Genomic DNA, 19,926 nt, shown 5'->3' on the forward strand with positions numbered 1-19,926 from the left:
CTCCTGGAGATCGCTGGCAAGTATAATGCAACCTTAGCAATAATATGAAATGTATTTTTTTTACTCCAAACCCCTGACACACTTTTCAAGCTATTTTATATAAAAAAAAATGTTTTAATTTGACACAAACTGCCTGCGATTGTTGACTGGTATCTGAAGTTAATGTTTATTAAAATATATAATGTATTTGAAGCGAACTCCTGGAGATTGCTGGCAAGTATAATGGAACCATAGCAAAAATATGAAATTTACTTTTTTGACACCAAAGCCCTGACACAGTTTTCAAGTTATTTTATATAAAAAAGGAAATGTTTTAATTTGACACAAACTGCCTGTGATTGCTGACTGGTATCTGAAGTTAATGTTTATTAATATATAATGTATTCGACGCGATCTCCTGGAGATCGCTGGCAAGTATAATGGAACCTTATCAAAAATATGAAATTTATTTTTTTGACACCAAAGCCATGACACACTTTTTAAATTATTTCATATAAAAAGAAAAAGTTTTACTTCGACACAAACTATCTGCGATTGCTGACTGGTATTTGAAGTTAATGTTTATTAATATATAATGTATTTGACGCGAACTCCTGGAGATCGCTAGCAAGTATAATGGAACCTTATGAAAAATATGAAATTTATGTTTTTGACACCAAAGCCCTGACACTGTTTTCAAGTTATTTCATATAAAAAGAAAATGTTTTAATTTGACACAAACTGCCTGCGATTGCTGACTGGTATCTGAAGTTACTGTTTATTAATATATAATATATTCGACGCGAACTCCTGGAGATCGCTGGCAAGTATAATGGAACCTTACCAAAAATATGAAATTTATTTTTTGACACCAACGCCCTGACACACTTTTCAAGTTATTTTATATATAAAAAATGTTTTAATTTGACACAAACTGCCTGCGATTGCTGACTGGTATCTGCAGTTACTGTTTATTAATATATAATGTTTTTGTAGCGAACTCCTGGAGATCGCTGGCAAGTATAATGGAACCCTATCAAAAATATGAAATGTATTTTTTTGACACCAAAGCCCTGACACACTTTTCAAGTTATTTTATATGAAAAAATGTTTGAATTTGACACAAACTGCCTTCGATTGTTGACTGGTATGTGAAGTTAATGTTTATTAATATATAATGTATTTGACGCGATCTCCTGGAGATCCCTGGCAAGTATAATGCAACCTTACCAAAAATATGAAATTTATTTTCTTGACACCAAAGTGTAGCGCGTGACAGAAATCATATATGTCTCAAAAGTCTATTTCGGTTGTGAGTAGTAACCTACTATAGCAAAAGAGTATTTAACTTGTAATGCTTTAGGTGAAATACATATATAAACCAATCAGAAGATCACAGGAATGGCTACAGGAGGTAGTGGGTATGAACTGAAGGACACAGGAGTCTGTAGTACAGTAAGTACTTTACTTTTAATAATGTTTTTTCCCCAAATTAAATAGTAGGCCTTTTAAAATAAAGCAATAATTAAATAAACAATAGGACAATAAGAACAAATCACTTTTGTTCAATGTAGGAAAAAAAATACAAACTCTTCAATTTCTCAGTAATCACAACTTACAGTGACACCAAATTCACTGTATAAAACGATACCTTTTTGTCCAAACAAATGCTTTGGAAGTATGTCACAGTTCAGTTCAATTAGTCACTGATATCAGTTTTTCTTTGTTCCACAGTCACTTATCTCAAATTCAACGATGCATCTGTCCATTCACAGTTCCATCCGAGGAAAAGAAAAGCATCCTTCCGCAGAAACGAAACAAACACGATTGCAGTCGCTGTTAATCCTCTTGATAACGCTCCTCCCCTCCTCTCCTAGTATTCGACTGGGTAGCTCGCCATCAACGGAACTTTCCTATGAATTCAAAAACCTGACCTAATAAAAGTCAGAGATCGCAACACATCATAAGTTTATCTGGGTGCACAATACCCTTTAGGTAATTGATTTCCTCACATTACAAACAGCATTAACATAATGACAATGTTTACAATAATCTCAAATTAACCTCTCTCTCTTTTTTTTAGGCTCACGTGTACTACGCTTTAAAGCCACGTGAATTACAGCTCCAAGTGAGACTAATTAACTCAACGAACGTCTTTTACATTGCAAAACAACATACAAACAAATACAATTAACCGATGCACTTTACAATTTCAATAAACATTTGAATTTGAACAACTGTTGTATGTTTTTTACACAATAAACAACAATTAAATCAGCAACTCACCGCATCCAACACTTCTACACGGCAATCCACAAAATTTAAATCCTCTTCAAGAAAAAGAGTAACCGTATCTCTCAGATATGAAGTTCCCCTAATGAATTCCAAAGGGGTTTTAATCAAATGTGACTCTTTAAACCTATATTTTTCTGTTTTATAACCACTTTTTCTATTTTCTGTTGTCTTCCGCTATATCGATAGCTCTCCCCCTCCGCTTCTGCTGACTCAGCAGGGGCGGAGCTTCTAGGTTTTTTCTTATTGGCCACTTCTCCATTACAGCAGATTTAATTTATTTTATTTTTTCCACAATAATTATTTTTATTCTCACAGTATGATTTATTTGAAAAATGTATATCTATATCTTTTGATTCATTTTTAAACTATATACAATTCTAACTATGATCTCTGAAATAAAGTCAGGGTTACAAAAGCCATGACACACTTTTTAAATTATTTTATATAAAAAGAAAATGTTTTACTTTGACACAAACTATCTGCGATTGCGGACTGGTATCTGAAGTTAATGTTTATTAATATATAATGTATTTGACGCGAACTCCTGGAGATCGCTAGCAAGTATAATGGAACCATAGCAAAAATATGAAATTTATTTTTTGACACCAAAGCCATGACACAGTTTTCAAGTTATTTTATATAAAAAGAAAATGTTTTACTTTGACACAAACTACCTGCGATTGCTGACTGGTATCTTAAATTAATGTTTATTAATATAAAATGTATTTGACGCGATCTCCTGGAGATCGCTAGCACGTATAATGTAATCTTACCAAAAAAAAAAAAAAAAAAAAAAAAAAAAAGTATTTTTTGGACACCAAAGCTCTGACAGACTTTTCAAGTTATTTTATGTAAAAAGAAAATGTTTACTTTGACACAAACTACCTGCGATTGCTGACTGGTATCTGAAGTTAATGTTTATTAATATATAATGTATTTGACGCGAACTCCTGGAGATCCCTGGCAAGTATAATGCAACCTTAGCAAAAATATGAAATGTATTTTTTTGACACCAAAGCCATGACACATTGTTCAAGTTATTTTATATAAAAAGGAAATGTTTTTATTTGACACAAACTGCCTGCGATTGCTGACTGGTATCTGAAGTTAATGTTTATTAATATGAAATGTATTTGACGCGATCTCCTGAATCTATCTGAAGTTAGTTTATGAATGTCTAGAGTGACAAGAGCAGGAATCAGGACAAAAAGCAGCTCAAATATAATAAAGATTTCATCTTTTGAACATGTTTTGTTAACTAAATATTTCCCATAGTATTATTTAGTAGTTTTGATTATTTCAATCATTACAAAATGAGGAGTGTCTAAAACCTCCCTGCTGTTTTGTGAGCTGAACCGCCTCTGGACCACTAGGGGCGCTATTTATCCATATAAAACATTGAATGAGAGCATGTCCCTGTAAATATGAGATTTCAGCAATAGTACAAACAGCTGCTAAGTACCTGAGTCTTTAGATATTACTATAAATCACAATTATTTTAATTTATACTATTAGTAGCACAGTGTTAGCAAGTTTTGCTCAAGCAAACACTAACATTTACAGACAATGTCTGAATTTAAACCTAGTGGCTCATGCTAATATTTTTAATATGTTGTTGTCATGTTCCATTGCACGCTTTAGACACTTTGGACACCTTAACCATGTCAGGCATCAGGGAAAAGGACCACCGGTTTGTTTTTAACACAACAACAGATGGCTCGGTGTCAGCGCATTCTCCTCCAGCCCGAACCTGAAAGGAAATATCGCAGAGAAATGCGCTCCAGATTGCCGGTTTGTCGGTCGCCAGTCGTCCCCTGGGTAAAATTGGGGAAATTCAGCATTTGTTTGTGAGCCAAGAGAGCTCCGATTGTAAGAAACCCAGACAGACAATGAACATTAAGTCAATAGTTTGTTTATTTGCGGCCGTCTTCATTTGGCTTTGTGCGAGCGGCGGATGTTGTTCCTACACAAATGATTTTTTTTTCTCAAACAATTATATCTCAGTCGCAGATGTTACTGATGATACATCGCAATTTAGGCTTTTAAATGAAAAACTGTTGTTCTTCATGTGTAGTACTGAAATCTGTGGCCGTGCTAAAACTCCACCATCTTAAGCAGCAGTATTTTGGGAACAGGACACATTTTTCGCCTCTCTGATGTCTGATTGAAATGATAGTCCTTCATTAGAGAGTTCAGATCATTTATGGCAGCATGTATTACTTTTTCGAAGTTTCTCGTCCCACGTGAGATGTTGTTCTATCAGCGCAGGTTTATTGAAAAGATCCTCTGAGGTTTCGCCATTTCCCTCCTGTATTGTACAGAGACGATTCGTCTGTGTTAAACATTAATTGAATTTTGATTTTAGGCAATTATTCTTCGTTTTTGTGGGTATTTGCATTAATCTAAAATATTAATGGGTTCATTTGGCTGAGCCGGAGAGAGTGTTTGGCCGCAGAGGACACTTCCTAACTCTGACGCCCCTCGAGGCCTTTCTCCACTAATCTTATGGGTCGTTTAAGAAGAAAGAAAAAGAGCACAAATTATATGAATTATGTAAAAGAAAGCACTAGAACAGAGAAGACCTTACAAAACACACCATAGTACTATGATTTTTACTAGTTTAGGTTTATAATGTGGGTTAAAATTTTTAGATAACATTTATATATATATATTTTCACACTTTTTCACACTCATTTAAACAATCTGAACATTGATAGGTCATTTTATATTTTGATTATTCTTTAAAATATTTTATAGTGCCATTCATGGTTTGGGGTCTATATATATATATATATATATATATATTTATTTTAATTTATTTAATTAATTTATTTTTTTTTGATGACAGTAAAGACATCTATGTTACAAAAAGGCTGTTCTTTTAACGCTCGTTTATGGCTAAACATTTATTGGTCATTGTACATTTTGAATATTCTTTAAAATATTTTACAGTGGCATTTATGGTTTGGAGTCAATGTATTTATTTATTTATTTTTTTAAAGAAAATTAATACTTTTATTGAGCAAAGATGCATTAAATGGATCAAAAGTGACAGTAAAGACATTTATAATGTTACAAAATGCTGTTCTTTATAACTTTTTATTCATCAAACAATAAAAAAAATCACAGTTTCCACAAAATATGAAATGTTTTCAACATTAATATAAATCAAATGTTTATTAAGCGGCAAATTAGCATATTAGAATGATTTCTGAAGGATCATGTGAGACTAAAGACTGGAGTAATGATGATAAAAAAATTCAGCTTTGATAACAGAAATAAAATATACAATAGCATAAATATAAAATAGCATTTTAAAATATATTCAGATAGAAAACATTTATTTTAATTTATAATAATATATTGCAATATTACTCTTTTTATTATTATATATTTATATTATATATACATAAATATGTACTTTGACACCTTTAAATGGCTCATTTAAACAGTCTGAACATTGACTTATCATTTTACATTTTGATGATTCTTTAAAATATTTTACAGTGGCATGTATGGTTTTACAGTGGCAAAATTAATACTTTTATTGAGCAAATATGCATTAAATTGATTAAAAATGTCAGTAAAGACATTTAAAATGTAACAAAAATGCTGTTCTTTTTTTTTTTACTTCTATTCATCAAAGAATAAAAAAGTTTTTAACATTGATAATAATCAAAAATGCTTCTTGAGCAGCAAATCAACATATTAGAATGATTTCTGAAGGATCATGTGACACTGAAGACTGGAGTAATGATGCTGAAAATTCAGCACTGCATAAAAAATTAATTACATTTTAAAATGCATTCAAATAAAAAAGTTATTTTAATTTAAAATAATATTTCACAATATTACTCTTTGTACTGTATTTTATATCTGTATACTTTGACACCTTTACATGGCTTATTTAAACAATCTAAACATTGATTGGTAATTTTACATTTTAATTATTCTTTAAAATATTTGACAGTCGCATTCATGGTTTGGAATAATTAAGGAAATTAATACTTTTATTGAGCTAATATGCATTCAGCTGATCAAAAATGGCAGTAAAGACATTTATAAAACAAAATGCTCTTCTTTTTGACTTTCTGTTCATGAAAGAAGAAAAAATACAGTTTCCACAAAATATTAAATGTTTTCAACATTGATAATAATCAGAAATGAGCAACAAATCAGTATATTAGAATGATTTTTGAAGACTGGAGTAATGATGCTGAAAATTCAGCATGACATCACATAAATAAATGACATTACAAAATATATTACAATAGAAAATTGTTATTTTAAATAATAATAATATTTCACAATTTTACAGTTTTTACTGTATTTTTAAACATAAATGCAGCCTTTGTGAGCATATGACACTTTAAAATACATTTAAAATTTTTTAGGCAGGTTTCTGTCACTAATTACACAAAATATGCATTAAATGCGTTAAACAAGTATTTAACATGAGATTTCATTTTAAAAATATATGAAAATATAATAATGCGGTACATTTGCTGTTGAAAGGCATGAGCCGCATAATAACCAGCTTCACAGACAGACTGAACGTGGTTATAAGGCTCACTGTATTGTCTGCATGTATCTCAATATTTCCATTATATGAAATTCAGATTTTGGGGTGGGTGGGGGGGAGGGGGGATGGGGGAGACAGAGAGAGAGAGAGGTTTCCAGACATTTCTCTCCTGGCCCGCGCGGACTGTCAGACGTCACGCGGCAGATTGTTTTGACACCCCGTTAAGAAATTCAGGAGGAAGATGGACGGCTCATGAAATTTGCAGGCCCTGATTGAATTTATGATATTTTCATAAAGGCCATCAAGTGTGGACGCCTGCGGGGAGGAGAACCTGACAGACAGACGCTGAGAAGAAAAAAAAAACGATGTGGGCTCAGGATGCTTTCCTTGACGATCACACAGCACATATGACTGACCACAGGAGCTCTTTAACACAAAACTCACATCCACATTTACTTCAGTAGCTCAGCAGCTGGCTGTCGTACTGCTGCTTCTTCAGCGCTGCTGGAAAATACAAAGAAATGGGAGAATTTAAAGTTAAACAAAGACATTTAAAGATTCTTTTAAATACATGAGTCACAACAGGCTTTTAAATTTATTTTTTTAATCATTTTCTCCCTCTGTACTGATGTAATCAAGCCTGTGTGGGTGGGGGGAAATTATCAATTAGTTTTACAATTTATGAATAAAATGTGAGTATTGTTTCCATGGGAACATGATGGAAGGTGTTGCTACTGAACTGGCCTGTTATTGTGCAGTTGCCGGGGTGTTCTGGGTGGTTGCTATGCGGTTACTATGATGTCTGAGTGATCTGGCCTGTTATTGTGCAGTTGCTGGGGCGTTCTGGGTGGTTGCTATGCGGTTACTATGGTGTCTGAGTGATCTGGCCTGTTATTGTGCAGTTGCTGGGGCGTTCTGGGTGGTTGCTATGCGGTTACTATGGTGTCTGAGTGATCTGGCCTGTTGTTGTGTAGTTGCTGGGGCGTTCTGGGTGGTTGCTATGTGGTGAGTATGGTGTCTGAGTGATCTGGCCTGTTGTTGTGTAGTTGCTGGGGTGTCTGAGTGGTTGCTAGGCAGCTGTTATGATGTCCATAGTGGTTTAGCTTGTTGTCATGCAGTTGCTAGGGTTTTCTGGGTGGTTGCTATGTGGTTACTATAGTGTCTGAGTGATCTGGCCTGTTGTTGTGCAGTTGCTGGGGTGTTTTGGGTGGTTGTTGTGTGGCTACTACAGTGTTCTGAGTGATCTGGCCTGTTATTGTGCAGTTGTTGGGGTGTTCTGGGTGGTTGCTATGCGGTTACTATGGTGTCTGAGTGATCTGGCCTGTTATTGTGCAGTTGCTGGGGCATTCTGGGTGGTTGCTATGCGGTTACTATGGTGTCTGAGTGATCTGGCCTGTTATTGTGCAGTTGTTGGGGTGTTCTGGGTGGTTGCTATGCGGTTACTATGGTGTCTGAGTGATCTGGCCTGTTATTGTGCAGTTGCTGGGGCGTTCTGGGTGGTTGCTATGCGGTTACTATAGTGTCTGAGTGATCTGGCCTGTTATTGTGCAGTTGCTGGGGCGTTCTGGGTGGTTGCTATGCGGTTACTATGGTGTCTGAGTGATCTGGCCTGTTGTTGTGCAGTTGCTGGGGTGTTTTGGGTGGTTGTTGTGTGGCTACTACAGTGTTCTGAGTGATCTGGTCTGTTGCCGTGCAGTTGCTATGGTGTTCTTGGTGTTTGCTATGTGGTTACTATGGTGTCTGAGTGATCTGGCCTGTTGTTGTGCAGTTGCTGGGGTGTTTTGGGTGGTTTCTATGCGGTTACTATAGTGTCTGAGTGATCTGGCCTGTTATTGTGCAGTTGCTGGGGCGTTCTGGGTGGTTGCTATGCGGTTACTATGGTGTCTGAGTGATCTGGCCTGACGTTGTGTAGTTGCTAAGGTGTCTGAGTGGTTGCTAAGCAGTTGCTATGATGTTCATTGTGGTTTAGCTTGTTGTCGTGCATTTGCTAGGGTGTCCTGGGTGGTTGCTGTGTGGTTACTATGGTTTTCTAAATGTGGTTTAGCCTGTTGTTGTGCAGGTGCTAGGGTGTTCTGGGTGGTTGCTATGTGGTTACTATAGTGTCTGAGTGATCTGGCCTGTTGTTGTGCAGTTGCTGGGGTGTTTTGGGTGGTTGTTGTGTGGCTACTACAGTGTTCTGAGTGATCTGGCCTGTTATTGTGCAGTTGTTGGGGTGTTCTGGGTGGTTGCTATGCGGTTACTATGGTGTCTGAGTGATCTGGCCTGTTGTTGTGTAGTTGCTGGGGCGTTCTGGGTGGTTGCTATGCGGTTACTATGGTGTCTGAGTGATCTGGCCTGTTATTGTGCAGTTGCTGGGGTGTTCTGGGTGGTTGCTATGCGGTTACTATGGTGTCTGAGTGATCTGGCCTGTTATTGTGCAGTTGCTGGGGCGTTCTGGGTGGTTGCTATGCGGTTACTATAGTGTCTGAGTGATCTGGCCTGTTATTGTGCAGTTGCTGGGGCGTTCTGGGTGGTTGCTATGCGGTTACTATGGTGTCTGAGTGATCTGGCCTGTTATTGTGCAGTTGCTAGGGTGTTTTGGGGGGTTACCATGCGGTTACTATGGTGTCTGAGTGATCTGGCCTGTTGTTGTGTAGTTGCTGGGGTGTCTGAGTGGTTGCTAGGCAGCTGTTATGATGTCCATAGTGGTTTAGCTTGTTGTCATGCAGTTGCTAGGGTTTTCTGGGTGGTTGCTATGTGGTTACTATAGTGTCTGAGTGATCTGGCCTGTTGTTGTGCAGTTGCTGGGGTGTTTTGGGTGGTTGTTGTGTGGCTACTACAGTGTTCTGAGTGATCTGGTCTGTTGCCGTGCAGTTGCTATGGTGTTCTTGGTGTTTGCTATGTGGTTACTATGGTGTCTGAGTGATCTGGCCTGTTGTTGTGCAGTTGCTGGGGTGTTTTGGGTGGTTTCTATGCGGTTACTATAGTGTCTGAGTGATCTGGCCTGTTATTGTGCAGTTGCTGGGGCGTTCTGGGTGGTTGCTATGCGGTTACTATGGTGTCTGAGTGATCTGGCCTGACGTTGTGTAGTTGCTAAGGTGTCTGAGTGGTTGCTAAGCAGTTGCTATGATGTTCATTGTGGTTTAGCTTGTTGTCGTGCATTTGCTAGGGTGTCCTGGGTGGTTGCTGTGTGGTTACTATGGTTTTCTAAATGTGGTTTAGCCTGTTGTTGTGCAGGTGCTAGGGTGTTCTGGGTTGGTTGCTATATAGTTGCTATGATGTTCTGAGTGATTTAGCTTGTTGTCATGCAGTTGCTAGGGTGTCCTGGGTGGTTGTTAGGGTGTTCCGAGTGGTTTTATCCTGTTGTTGTGCAATTGCTAGGGTGTTCTAGTTGGTTGCTACGCAGTTGTTATGGTGTTTAGACTCAGAGTGGATTATCTTGTTGTTGTGCAGTTACTAGGGTGTTTTGGGTGGTTGCTATGCAGTTACTGTGACGTTCTTAGTGATTTGGCTTGTTGTCATACAGTTGCTAGAGTGTTCTAGGCAGTTGCTATATGGTTGTTATAGTGTTCTGAGTGGTTTAGCTTGTTGTCATATAGTTGCTAGGGTGTTCTAGGTGGTTGCTATGCAGTTGCTGTGGCATTCTTAGTGATTTAGCTTGTTTTTGTGCAGTTGCTATGGTGTTCTGAGTGGTTTAACTTGTCAAACAGTTGCTAGAGTGTTCTAGGGGATTACTGCATGGTTGTTGTGGTGTTCTGAGTGGTTAGCTTGTTGGCATACAGTTGCTAGGGTGTTCTGGGTGGTTGCTATGTGGTTACTAGTGTGTTCTGAGTGGTTTAGCTTGTTGGTGTGCAGTTGCTAGTGTATTCTGGGTGGTTGTTATGGTGTTCTGAGTGGTGTAACTTGTCATACAGTTGCTAGGGTGTTTGCTATGGTGTTCTGAGTGGTTTAGCCTGTTGTTGTACAGTTGCTAGGGTGTTTTGAATGGTTGCTATGCAGTTATTGTGCCATTGCTAGGGTGTTCTGAGTGGTTGTTATGGTGTTTTGAGTGGTTTAGCCTGTTGTCATGCAGTTGCTAGGGTGTTTTGAGTGGTTTAGTCTGTTGTACAGTTGTTAGGGTGTTCTGGGTGGTCGCTATGTGGTCACTATGGTGTTCTATGGTGTTCTTTAGCCAGTTGTTGCACAGTTACTAGAGTGCTGTTGTGCAATTGCTAGGGTGTTCTGGGTAGTTGCTATGTGGTTACAATGGTGTTCTGAGTGGTTTATCTTGTTTCTAGGGTGTTCCTGGTTGGTTGCTAGCCAAAAAGCCTTGATCAACCCCGGTCTAAACAAGAAGCATCTATTAATGACGTTTCAAAGATGGCGGAAATGTAAATAATACATAGGATTATTCCTTATTTCTGGTTGTTTTTAAAGCAACATGAGTGTTAATTGGCATAAGAACAAAAAAAATGTTTTTGTTGCGTCATGGCGCCACCTTGTGACCATATTGAAGTCTGAAGTGTGAAATTTTTAATGTAACTATTTCCGCCAATGCTGCATAGCAAACAACATTAATACTCTCACAGCCTAACATGCTTCAGATGTGCATAAAGAGGCAAGTACAGATAAATCATGTCTTTAAATCAGCAACTCTTTTGCAAGTTTTTGTGAATAAAAAAAAAACGGCCTTGTGCTGAACTAAATATTCGCTGTCTTCAAAGACCTGAGCCTTTAGTTCAATCGTTTATCAGAGTTGCACCGCCCCAAACAGCCCTGCCTTAATTATTCAAGTAACTGAAAAATTAATATAGCACTTTTTGGGTGCAAATGCCTCCGTTTGCACTGCAAAATTGGGAAGAAGCACATTAAATATTTAGGCATTCACAATCCTTTCAATTATTATCTGACACTTTGATAATAAAGTAAAATCCTAAGTGGGAATATCGTTAATGCAGAATGCACAGCTGAAATACCTCCAAACACAATATACATACTTCAATTATTATAACTAGATGGAGGCCTCGGCGCATTTTACATTTATATTTCCAAACACACTCAAGCAGAATTGTATTGTTTGACTAACTGACATTTTTGAGGCTTGATCATTGCTTTACAAGAAAAAGCATGGCATTAAAAGGTACTTTTTTTAAATAGGGAACAATAAGAAGTAGGTTTCAAACTAATGCTTCCTCAGATGGAACAACAGCTCTGAGCCTTTATAAGATGTTGCATGTGGTTGTATTGTCCATATTGGCTCCCATCAGTGTTTTACAGATGCTTCAAAGTTGATTGAGTGTAGGATAATCTGTAATTCATACTCACTGGAGCCACTTGCTGCTGCTGAATGAACTGTCAAACAAAACTCTACAATGGAGTATCATTTCAGCTGTAGGAAGCAGAGTATTTTATTATCCCAGCTTGTTTAGTTGATAAGTTGTATGTTTTTAAAACGGACCTCTAGTTAGAAGGCTATTAAAATACAAAAAATGGTGTTTATATTGTTCATTTTCTGGAAAAAAAATAGGTTGCTTGCAAATTGTTGCTTACCTATACATGAGGTTTAGCCTGTTGTCATGCTGTTGCTAGGGTGTTCTGGGTGGTTGCTGTGGTGTTTGTAGTGGTTTAGCCTGTTGTTGTGCAGTTGCTAGGGTGTTCTAGGTGGTTGCTATGCGGTTGCTGTTGTGTTTGTAGTGGTTTAGCCTGTTGTTGTGCAGTTGCTAGGGTGTTGTAGGTGGTTGATATGTGGTTGCTATGGTGTTCTGAGTGGTTTGGCTTGTTTATGCAGTTGCTAGGGTGTTCTGGGTGGTTGCTATGCGGTTGCTGTGGTGTTTTTAGTGTTTTAGCCTGCTGTCGTGCAGTTGCTGGGGTGTTCTGGGTGGTTGCTTTGTGGTTGCTATGTGGTTGATATTGTGTTCTGAGTGGTTTAGCTTGTTATGCAATTGCTAGGGTGTTCTGAGTGGTTGCTGTGGTGTTCTTAATGGTTTAGCCTATGGTCGTGCAGTTTGTGGTGTTTTTAGTGTTTTAGCCTGCTGTCGTGCAGTTGCTAGGGTGTTCTGAGTGGTTGCTGTGGTGTTCCTAATGGTTTAGCCCGTTGTTGTGCAGTTGCTAGGGTATACTGGGTGGTTGCTATGCAGTTGCTGTGGTGTTCTTGGTGGTTTATCCTGTTGTACAGTTGCTAGGGTGTTCTGGGTGGTTGCTATGCGGTTGCTGTGGTGTTTTTAGTGTTTTAGCCTGCTGGTGTGCAGTTGCTAGGGTGTTCTGAGTGGTTGCTGTGGTGTTCTTAATGGTTTAGCCCGTTGTCGTGCAGTTGCTAGGGTATACTGGGTGGTCACTATGCAGTTGCTGTGGTGTTCTTAGTGGTTTGTCCTGTTGTTGTGCAGTTGCTAGAGTGTTCTAAGTGGTTGCTATGTGGTTACTATGGTGTTCTGAGTGGTTTGGCTTGTTTATGCAGTTCCTAGGATGTTCTGGGTGGTTGCAGTGCAGTTGCTGTGTTGTTTTTAGTGGTTCAGCCTGTTGTCATGCAGCTGCCAGGGTGTTCTGGGTGGTTGCTATACGGTTGCTATGTGGTTGATATTGTGTTCTGAGTGCTTTAGCTTGTTGTGCAGTTGCTAGGGTGTTCTGGGTGGTTGCTATGCGGTTCCTGTGGTGTTCTTAGTAGTTTAGCCTGTTGTGTGCAGTTGCTAGAGTGTTCTGGGTGGTTGCTATGCAGTTACTATGGTGTTCTGAGTGGTTTGGCTTGTTTATGCAGTTCCTAGGATGTTCTGGGCGATTGCAGTGCAGTTGCTGTGTTGTTCTTAGTGGTTCAGCCTGTTGTCATCCAGTTGCTAGGGTGTTCTGGGTGGTTGCTATGTGGTTGCTATGTGGTTGATTTTGTCGTGCAATTGCTAGAGTGTTCTGGGTGGTTGCTATGCGGTTGCTGTGGTGTTCTTAGTGGTTTAGTCTGTTGCGTGCAGTTGCTAGGGTGTTCTGGGTGGTTGCTATGCAGTTGCTGTGATGTTCATAGTGGTTTATCCTGTTGTCATATAGTTGCTAGGATGTTCTGGATGGTTGCTATGCAGTTGCTATGGTGTTCTTAGTGGTTAAGTCTGCTGTTGGGCAGTTGCTATGGTGTTCTGGGTGGTTGCTGTGGCATTCTGATTGGTTAACTTGTTGTCATGCAGTTGCTAGGGTGTTGCTAGGTGGTTGCTTATTTGCCTAAATTAAAAGAGCCTACTTCCTTGATTTTATAATATTCTGGTACATGTACAAGTTCAGCATATACTAGTACTTAAATGCAATACTTTTAATAAAAAAAAAAAAAATTCAGTAAGTTTTATTTATCTGCCTCGAATCTTTATTACAAGCATTTAGCATCACATTGTGCAGAGATGCAGCAGACTTTTGTAGAAGTTGCTCCACAGTCATTCGGCATATGGAGGAAGTCATCATTCTCAAATGTTATCTAGCTAAAGATAGGCTGGTCGTAACCATGACGACCATTGCTGCATCACTTATCAGAAAGGAAATTGGTGGGAGAGTGCAGGTGCCCGAGCAACACATGCACCCTCCCGCTCAAGTCCTCATAAAGCTGTCCGTTATTAGCATGCAAATAGCGGATATCTCAATTAAAACTGAAGAGTACAATCCACGGATAGGAGATTTGTATTTTTCAAGTGATTTTTGCATGTTAGTATGTGGTTATTAGCGTGTTCTGGGTGGTTGCTATGTGGTTTCTTACTAGTCCGAGTCAGGAGTCTATGATATAAATTATAGTCTGTTGATATGCCAGTAAAAATGCCATCAAATTGGACAAAAATGCTCCTGCACACTTATACTAAATCTATTACGTCTAATGAGTAAAAATGAGAAAAAAAAAGAAAAAGAAGTAACACGTCAATTGCGGTGTTAAATTTAGATTTTATGTTTCATCATAATCCTTTTTACCCATTTTTACAGCATTGCACATTATAACCAATGTCACACGATTCCGTTGAGCTTATGAATGCATTGACCAATCAGAGGCATTCTGATTAGTCATCGCTGGAGTTTCGTTGCGTGTTCGTTCTCGCTGAAATTCTATAATAATAAACAAAGTGCAGATGTACGGACAATGGAAGAGATTTATTCATCATACACTGTAGATAGCTTCGGTGATTGAAATGGCAGCAATTTGAGACCATTTAAATTAGACTTCAGTCAGTAATAATGTACTGTGATAATGTTTGTATGGAAGCCTATTTAAGCTATTGAATAAAAATAAAAAAGGTAACTGCAACTTTTTCCTTAGAACTGCGTGATATAAAGTCGCAATTGTGAGTTATAATGACAGAATTGCATAATAATTTCTGTTTTTTGTGAGAATTTGTATCTTGCAATTCTAACTTTTTTCCTCAGAATTGCATGATATGGTCACAATTGTGTGTTATAAAGTCAGAATTGCTTGATATATGTTGTAATTGAGATTTATCAAGTCAGAATTGCAAGATGTAAACAATAACTTCTGACTTTTTTGTGAGAACTGCAAATATATATCTTGCAATTTTGACTTTTTTCCTTTAAATTGCATGATATAAGTCGTAATTTTGTGTTATAAAGTCAGAATTGTGACATAAGTCATAACTGAGTTTTATCAAGTCAAAATTGCAATATATAAGCAATATTTCTGACCTTTTTGTAGGAATTGCTAATTTATATCTTGCAATTCTGACTTTTTTCCTAAGAATTGTGATATAAAGTCATAATTGAGTTTTATCAAGTCAAAATTGCGAGATTTAAACAATATTTCTGACCTTTTTTGTAACAATTGCTAATTTATGTCTTGCATTTCTGACTTTTTTCTTTAGAATTATATAAGTCATAATTTAGTTTTGTCAAGTCAAAATTGCGAGATATAAATGATAATTTGTGAACTTTTTGTGAAAATTGCTCATTTATATCTTGCAATTCTGACTTTTTCCCTCAGAATTGCGCAATATAAATGATCATTTCTAACTTTTTTGTGAGAATTGCTCATTTATATCTTGCAATTTTTTTAATTCAATTCAAGTTTATTTGTATAGCGCTTTTCACAATACATATAGTTGCAAAGCAACTTTACACCAAATTAACGTTTTTACAATATATATAGTAGTAGCTTACTATTGGTGACTATGTCAATTTTGACTTCTTTTCTAAGAATTGCACAATATAAATGATCATCTTGCAATTTTGACTTTTTTCCTCAGAATTGCATGATATAAAGTAGTAATTAAGTTTTATCAAGTCCAAATTGCAAGATATAAACAATAATATCTGACCTTTTTGTAAGAATTGCTTATTGATATCTTGCATTTCTGACTTTTTTCTTCAGAATTACGTGATATAAATCATAACTGAGTTTTAAGTCAAAATTGTGAGATGTAAACGATAATTTGTGATCTTTTTGTGAGAATTGCCAATTTATATCTTGCAATTCTGGCTTTTTTCCTCAGAATTGTGTGATATAAAGTCATAATTGAGTTGTATCAAGTCAAAATTGCTAGATAAAGACAATATTTCTGACCTTTTTTTGTAACAATTGCTAATTTATGTCTTGCATTTCTGACTTTTTTCTTCAGAAATATATGATAAGTCATAATTGAGTTTTGTTAAGTCAAAATTGCGAGATATAAATGATAATTTGTGATCTTTTTGTGAGAATTGCTAATTTATATCTTGCAATTCTGACTTTTTCCCTTAGAATGGCGCAATATAAATGATCATTTCTAACTTTTTTTGTGAGAATTGCTAATTTATATCTTGCAATTATGACTTTTTTCCTCAGAATTGTGTGATATAAAGTCATAATTGAGTTGTATCAAGTCAAAATTGGTAGATATAGACAATATTTCTGACCTTTTTTGTAACAATTGCGAATTTATGTCTTGCATTTCTGATGTTTTCCCTCAGAATTGCACGATATAAATGATCATTTCTAACTTTTTTGTGAGAATTGCTCATTTATATCTTGCAATTTTGACTTTTTTCCTCAGAATTGCGTGATATAAAGTAGTAATTAAGTTTTATCAAGTCCAAATTGCAAGATATAAACAATAATATCTGACCTTTTTGTAAGAATTGCTCATTTATATCTTGCATTTCTGACTTTTTTCTTTAAAATTACGTGATATAAGTCATAATTGACTTTTTGTTAAGTCAAAATTGTGAGATGTATGTCAGGCGTTCACCTCAACCACCCTCACAAGCCACTGCACAGGAAGCTCCACCTACCCGGTCCTCATCACCTGAATACTAATTACATTCACCTGTTATCCACTCCCTATAAAAGGAACTGTTTGCCAGTCAAGCTTTGTCTGGTCTCAGATGCACACCAGATCGCCCTGCTCCTGAAAGACTTGACTTCTTTTATGTGGATTACTCTCTGGTTCCTGTGTTCATCCCTGGCTTGTTGTGTTTGGACTCTATTCACGTACCACTTCAGGAAAGTCTGCCATACTTACAAGTTCATCTGTTTAACCCTGCCTAATCCTTCATTAAACATTGTATCCAGTTTCACTTACTTGTTGTCTCCTCCTGTGTGTTCGTCTGTGTGTGTGTAGCGTGACAGAAGACCAGACCACTCACAAAGATGAGCACCGAGACGCCAGCTGCAAGCGATCCATTCACGGAGTTGGTGAACGCCTTCAAAGCGGCCTTAATTCCACCTGCACCGCCATCTGCCTCAGGAAGTCCCATGGCCATACCCGCTAAATATGCGGGTGAGGCAGCTGAGTGTAGCGGTTTCCTATTGCAAGTAAATCTATACATCCAAATGCAACCGCAACAGTTTCCCACGGAACAGACGAAGGTGGCTTTCCTCACATCACTCCTTTCCGGTAAGGCCCTGAAGTGGGCAGAGGCCATATGGAACTCCAACAACCCGATTATCAACTCATACGATCAGTTTGTCTCTCATTTTTCCGAAGTTTTCAGTACAGCCACCGGTGCATTATCCACATCAGACCAACTCTTCCGCTTACGTCAAGGCTCTTCTTCGATCCACGACTACACTCTTCACTTCCGCACGCTGGCGGCGGCTAGCGGTTGGAACGAAATCTCCTTGCTGGGTGCGTACCGCCAGGGATTGAATCCCGAAATTAGATCTGCGATGGCGATTTATGATGATAATATCGGACTGGAGGCATTTTTGTTGCGCACCACGCGCGTTTCTCAGCAGCTAGCCGCCTGCCAGCCTCCCATTACCGCTCCTCAGGTTGCCTCGGTGGCTGCTAGCACTCCAGTACCAGAACCCATGCAAGTCGATTCCACCCGCCTTTCTCGCACGGAACGTAATCGCCGCCGTATCAGCCAGGGACTATGCATTTACTGCGGACAATCCGGACATATTCTCCGTACTTGCCCCATCCGACCCCCACGCCCGTTGGTGAGTACGATTACCTCTGAAATCGAACCTACTTTGCTCACGTTAATACCGGTAACCTTGCATACTTCTGATCATATGATTTCCATATCTGCTTTGATTGATTCAGGCTCCTCAGGCAACTTCATCTCCTCGGACTGTTTAAAGGAATTACAACTCTCTCGCCTACGCCATCATCAGGAATATGCAGTCACTACAATACAAGGAAAACCACTCGGGCGTGGGAAGGTACAATATTCTACACCATACGTCACCTTGCAAATCGGACTGTTTCATTTTGAAAGAATCAAACTACTGGTACTGGAGGGATCCACCGCTAGCATCATCCTGGGACGCCCCTGGCTGAAAATCCATAACCCGGAGCTCCGCTGGGATACCTGTGACATCACCCGCTGGAGTAAGCACTGTTTCACCCACTGTTTGTCTGGAATTCCTTCTCATCACGCAATTTCTGTTCAGTTAGCATCCACCCTGGTTGAAAGTCCAGAACCCTCCAGCACTCAAGAAATACCGGCTGACTACAGGGCGTTCCAGGATGTGTTTAGCAAGCAAGCAGCCACCAAATTACCACCGCATCGGCCATGGGACTGTACCATCGATCTGCTGCCTGGGGCTCAATTACCTAAAGGTAAAGTCTATCCATTGTCCATCCCGGAGCGCCAGGCGATGGAGGCTTACATCTCAGAGGCCCTCAACCAAGGATTCATTCGTCCATCTACCTCACCGGCCGCTTCAAGCTTCTTCTTCGTGGGCAAGAAGGATGGAGGTCTCCGGCCCTGTATTGACTACAGAATCCTCAACTCCCAGATCATTCAACAGCCCTACCCGCTCCCTCTGGTCCCAGCCGCCCTCGAAGAGCTTCGTGGGTCCCAGGTGTTCACGAAGTTGGACCTGCGGAGTGCTTATAACCTCGTTCGTATTCGTGAGGGAGACGAATGGAAGACCGCCTTTGTAACACCTACAGGGCACTACGAATATCTGGTCATGCCTTATGGCTTATCTATCAGTCCATCCGTCTTCCAAACGTTTATGAACGAGGTGTTCCGGGAGTTCCTTCATCAGTTTGTCTTAGTCTACATTGATGATATCTTGATTTACTCCCGGAACATGGCCGAACATCGCCAGCACGTCCAGCAGGTCCTCCACAAACTTCGCCAATATCAGCTATACCTCAAACTGGAAAAATGTGAGTTTCATCAGTCTTCTGTTTATTTCCTGGGGTATAACATCAGCGCCGAGGGCATGCACATGGACCAGAGAAAAGTTGATGCCATCCTAAAATGGCCACCGCCCCGCACTGTCAAGGAACTCCAGCGATTTCTTGGTTTCTCGAACTTCTACCGCCGGTTCGTACAAGGTTACAGCTCCATTACCGCTCCTCTGACCTCCCTCCTGCGGGGTAAGCCTAAACATCTCACCTGGAACCCCGCTGCCCACGAAGCTTTCCAGCACCTGAAACATCTCTTCAGCACAGCACCCCTCCTACATCATCCTGACCCTGAACTCCCCTTTACAGTGGAGGTTGATGCTTCCACTGCTGGGGTTGGTGCTGTGTTGTCACAAGCGGCCGGTGATCCTGCCCTCCTCCATCCCTGCGCATTCTATTCACACAAACTGTCTCCGGCGGAGCAAAATTATGACGTAGGGAATCGAGAACTTCTTGCCATCAAATTGGCCCTGGAAGAGTGGCGTCACTGGTTGGAGGGGGCTAGGCACCCAGTCACTATCATTACGGACCATAAGAACCTACAATACCTCCGCGATGCCAAGAGACTTAACCCCCGTCAAGCAC

This window comes from Labeo rohita, chromosome 10 (assembly GCF_022985175.1).
Source record: "Labeo rohita strain BAU-BD-2019 chromosome 10, IGBB_LRoh.1.0, whole genome shotgun sequence".
Taxonomy (NCBI): Eukaryota; Metazoa; Chordata; class Actinopteri; order Cypriniformes; family Cyprinidae; genus Labeo; species Labeo rohita.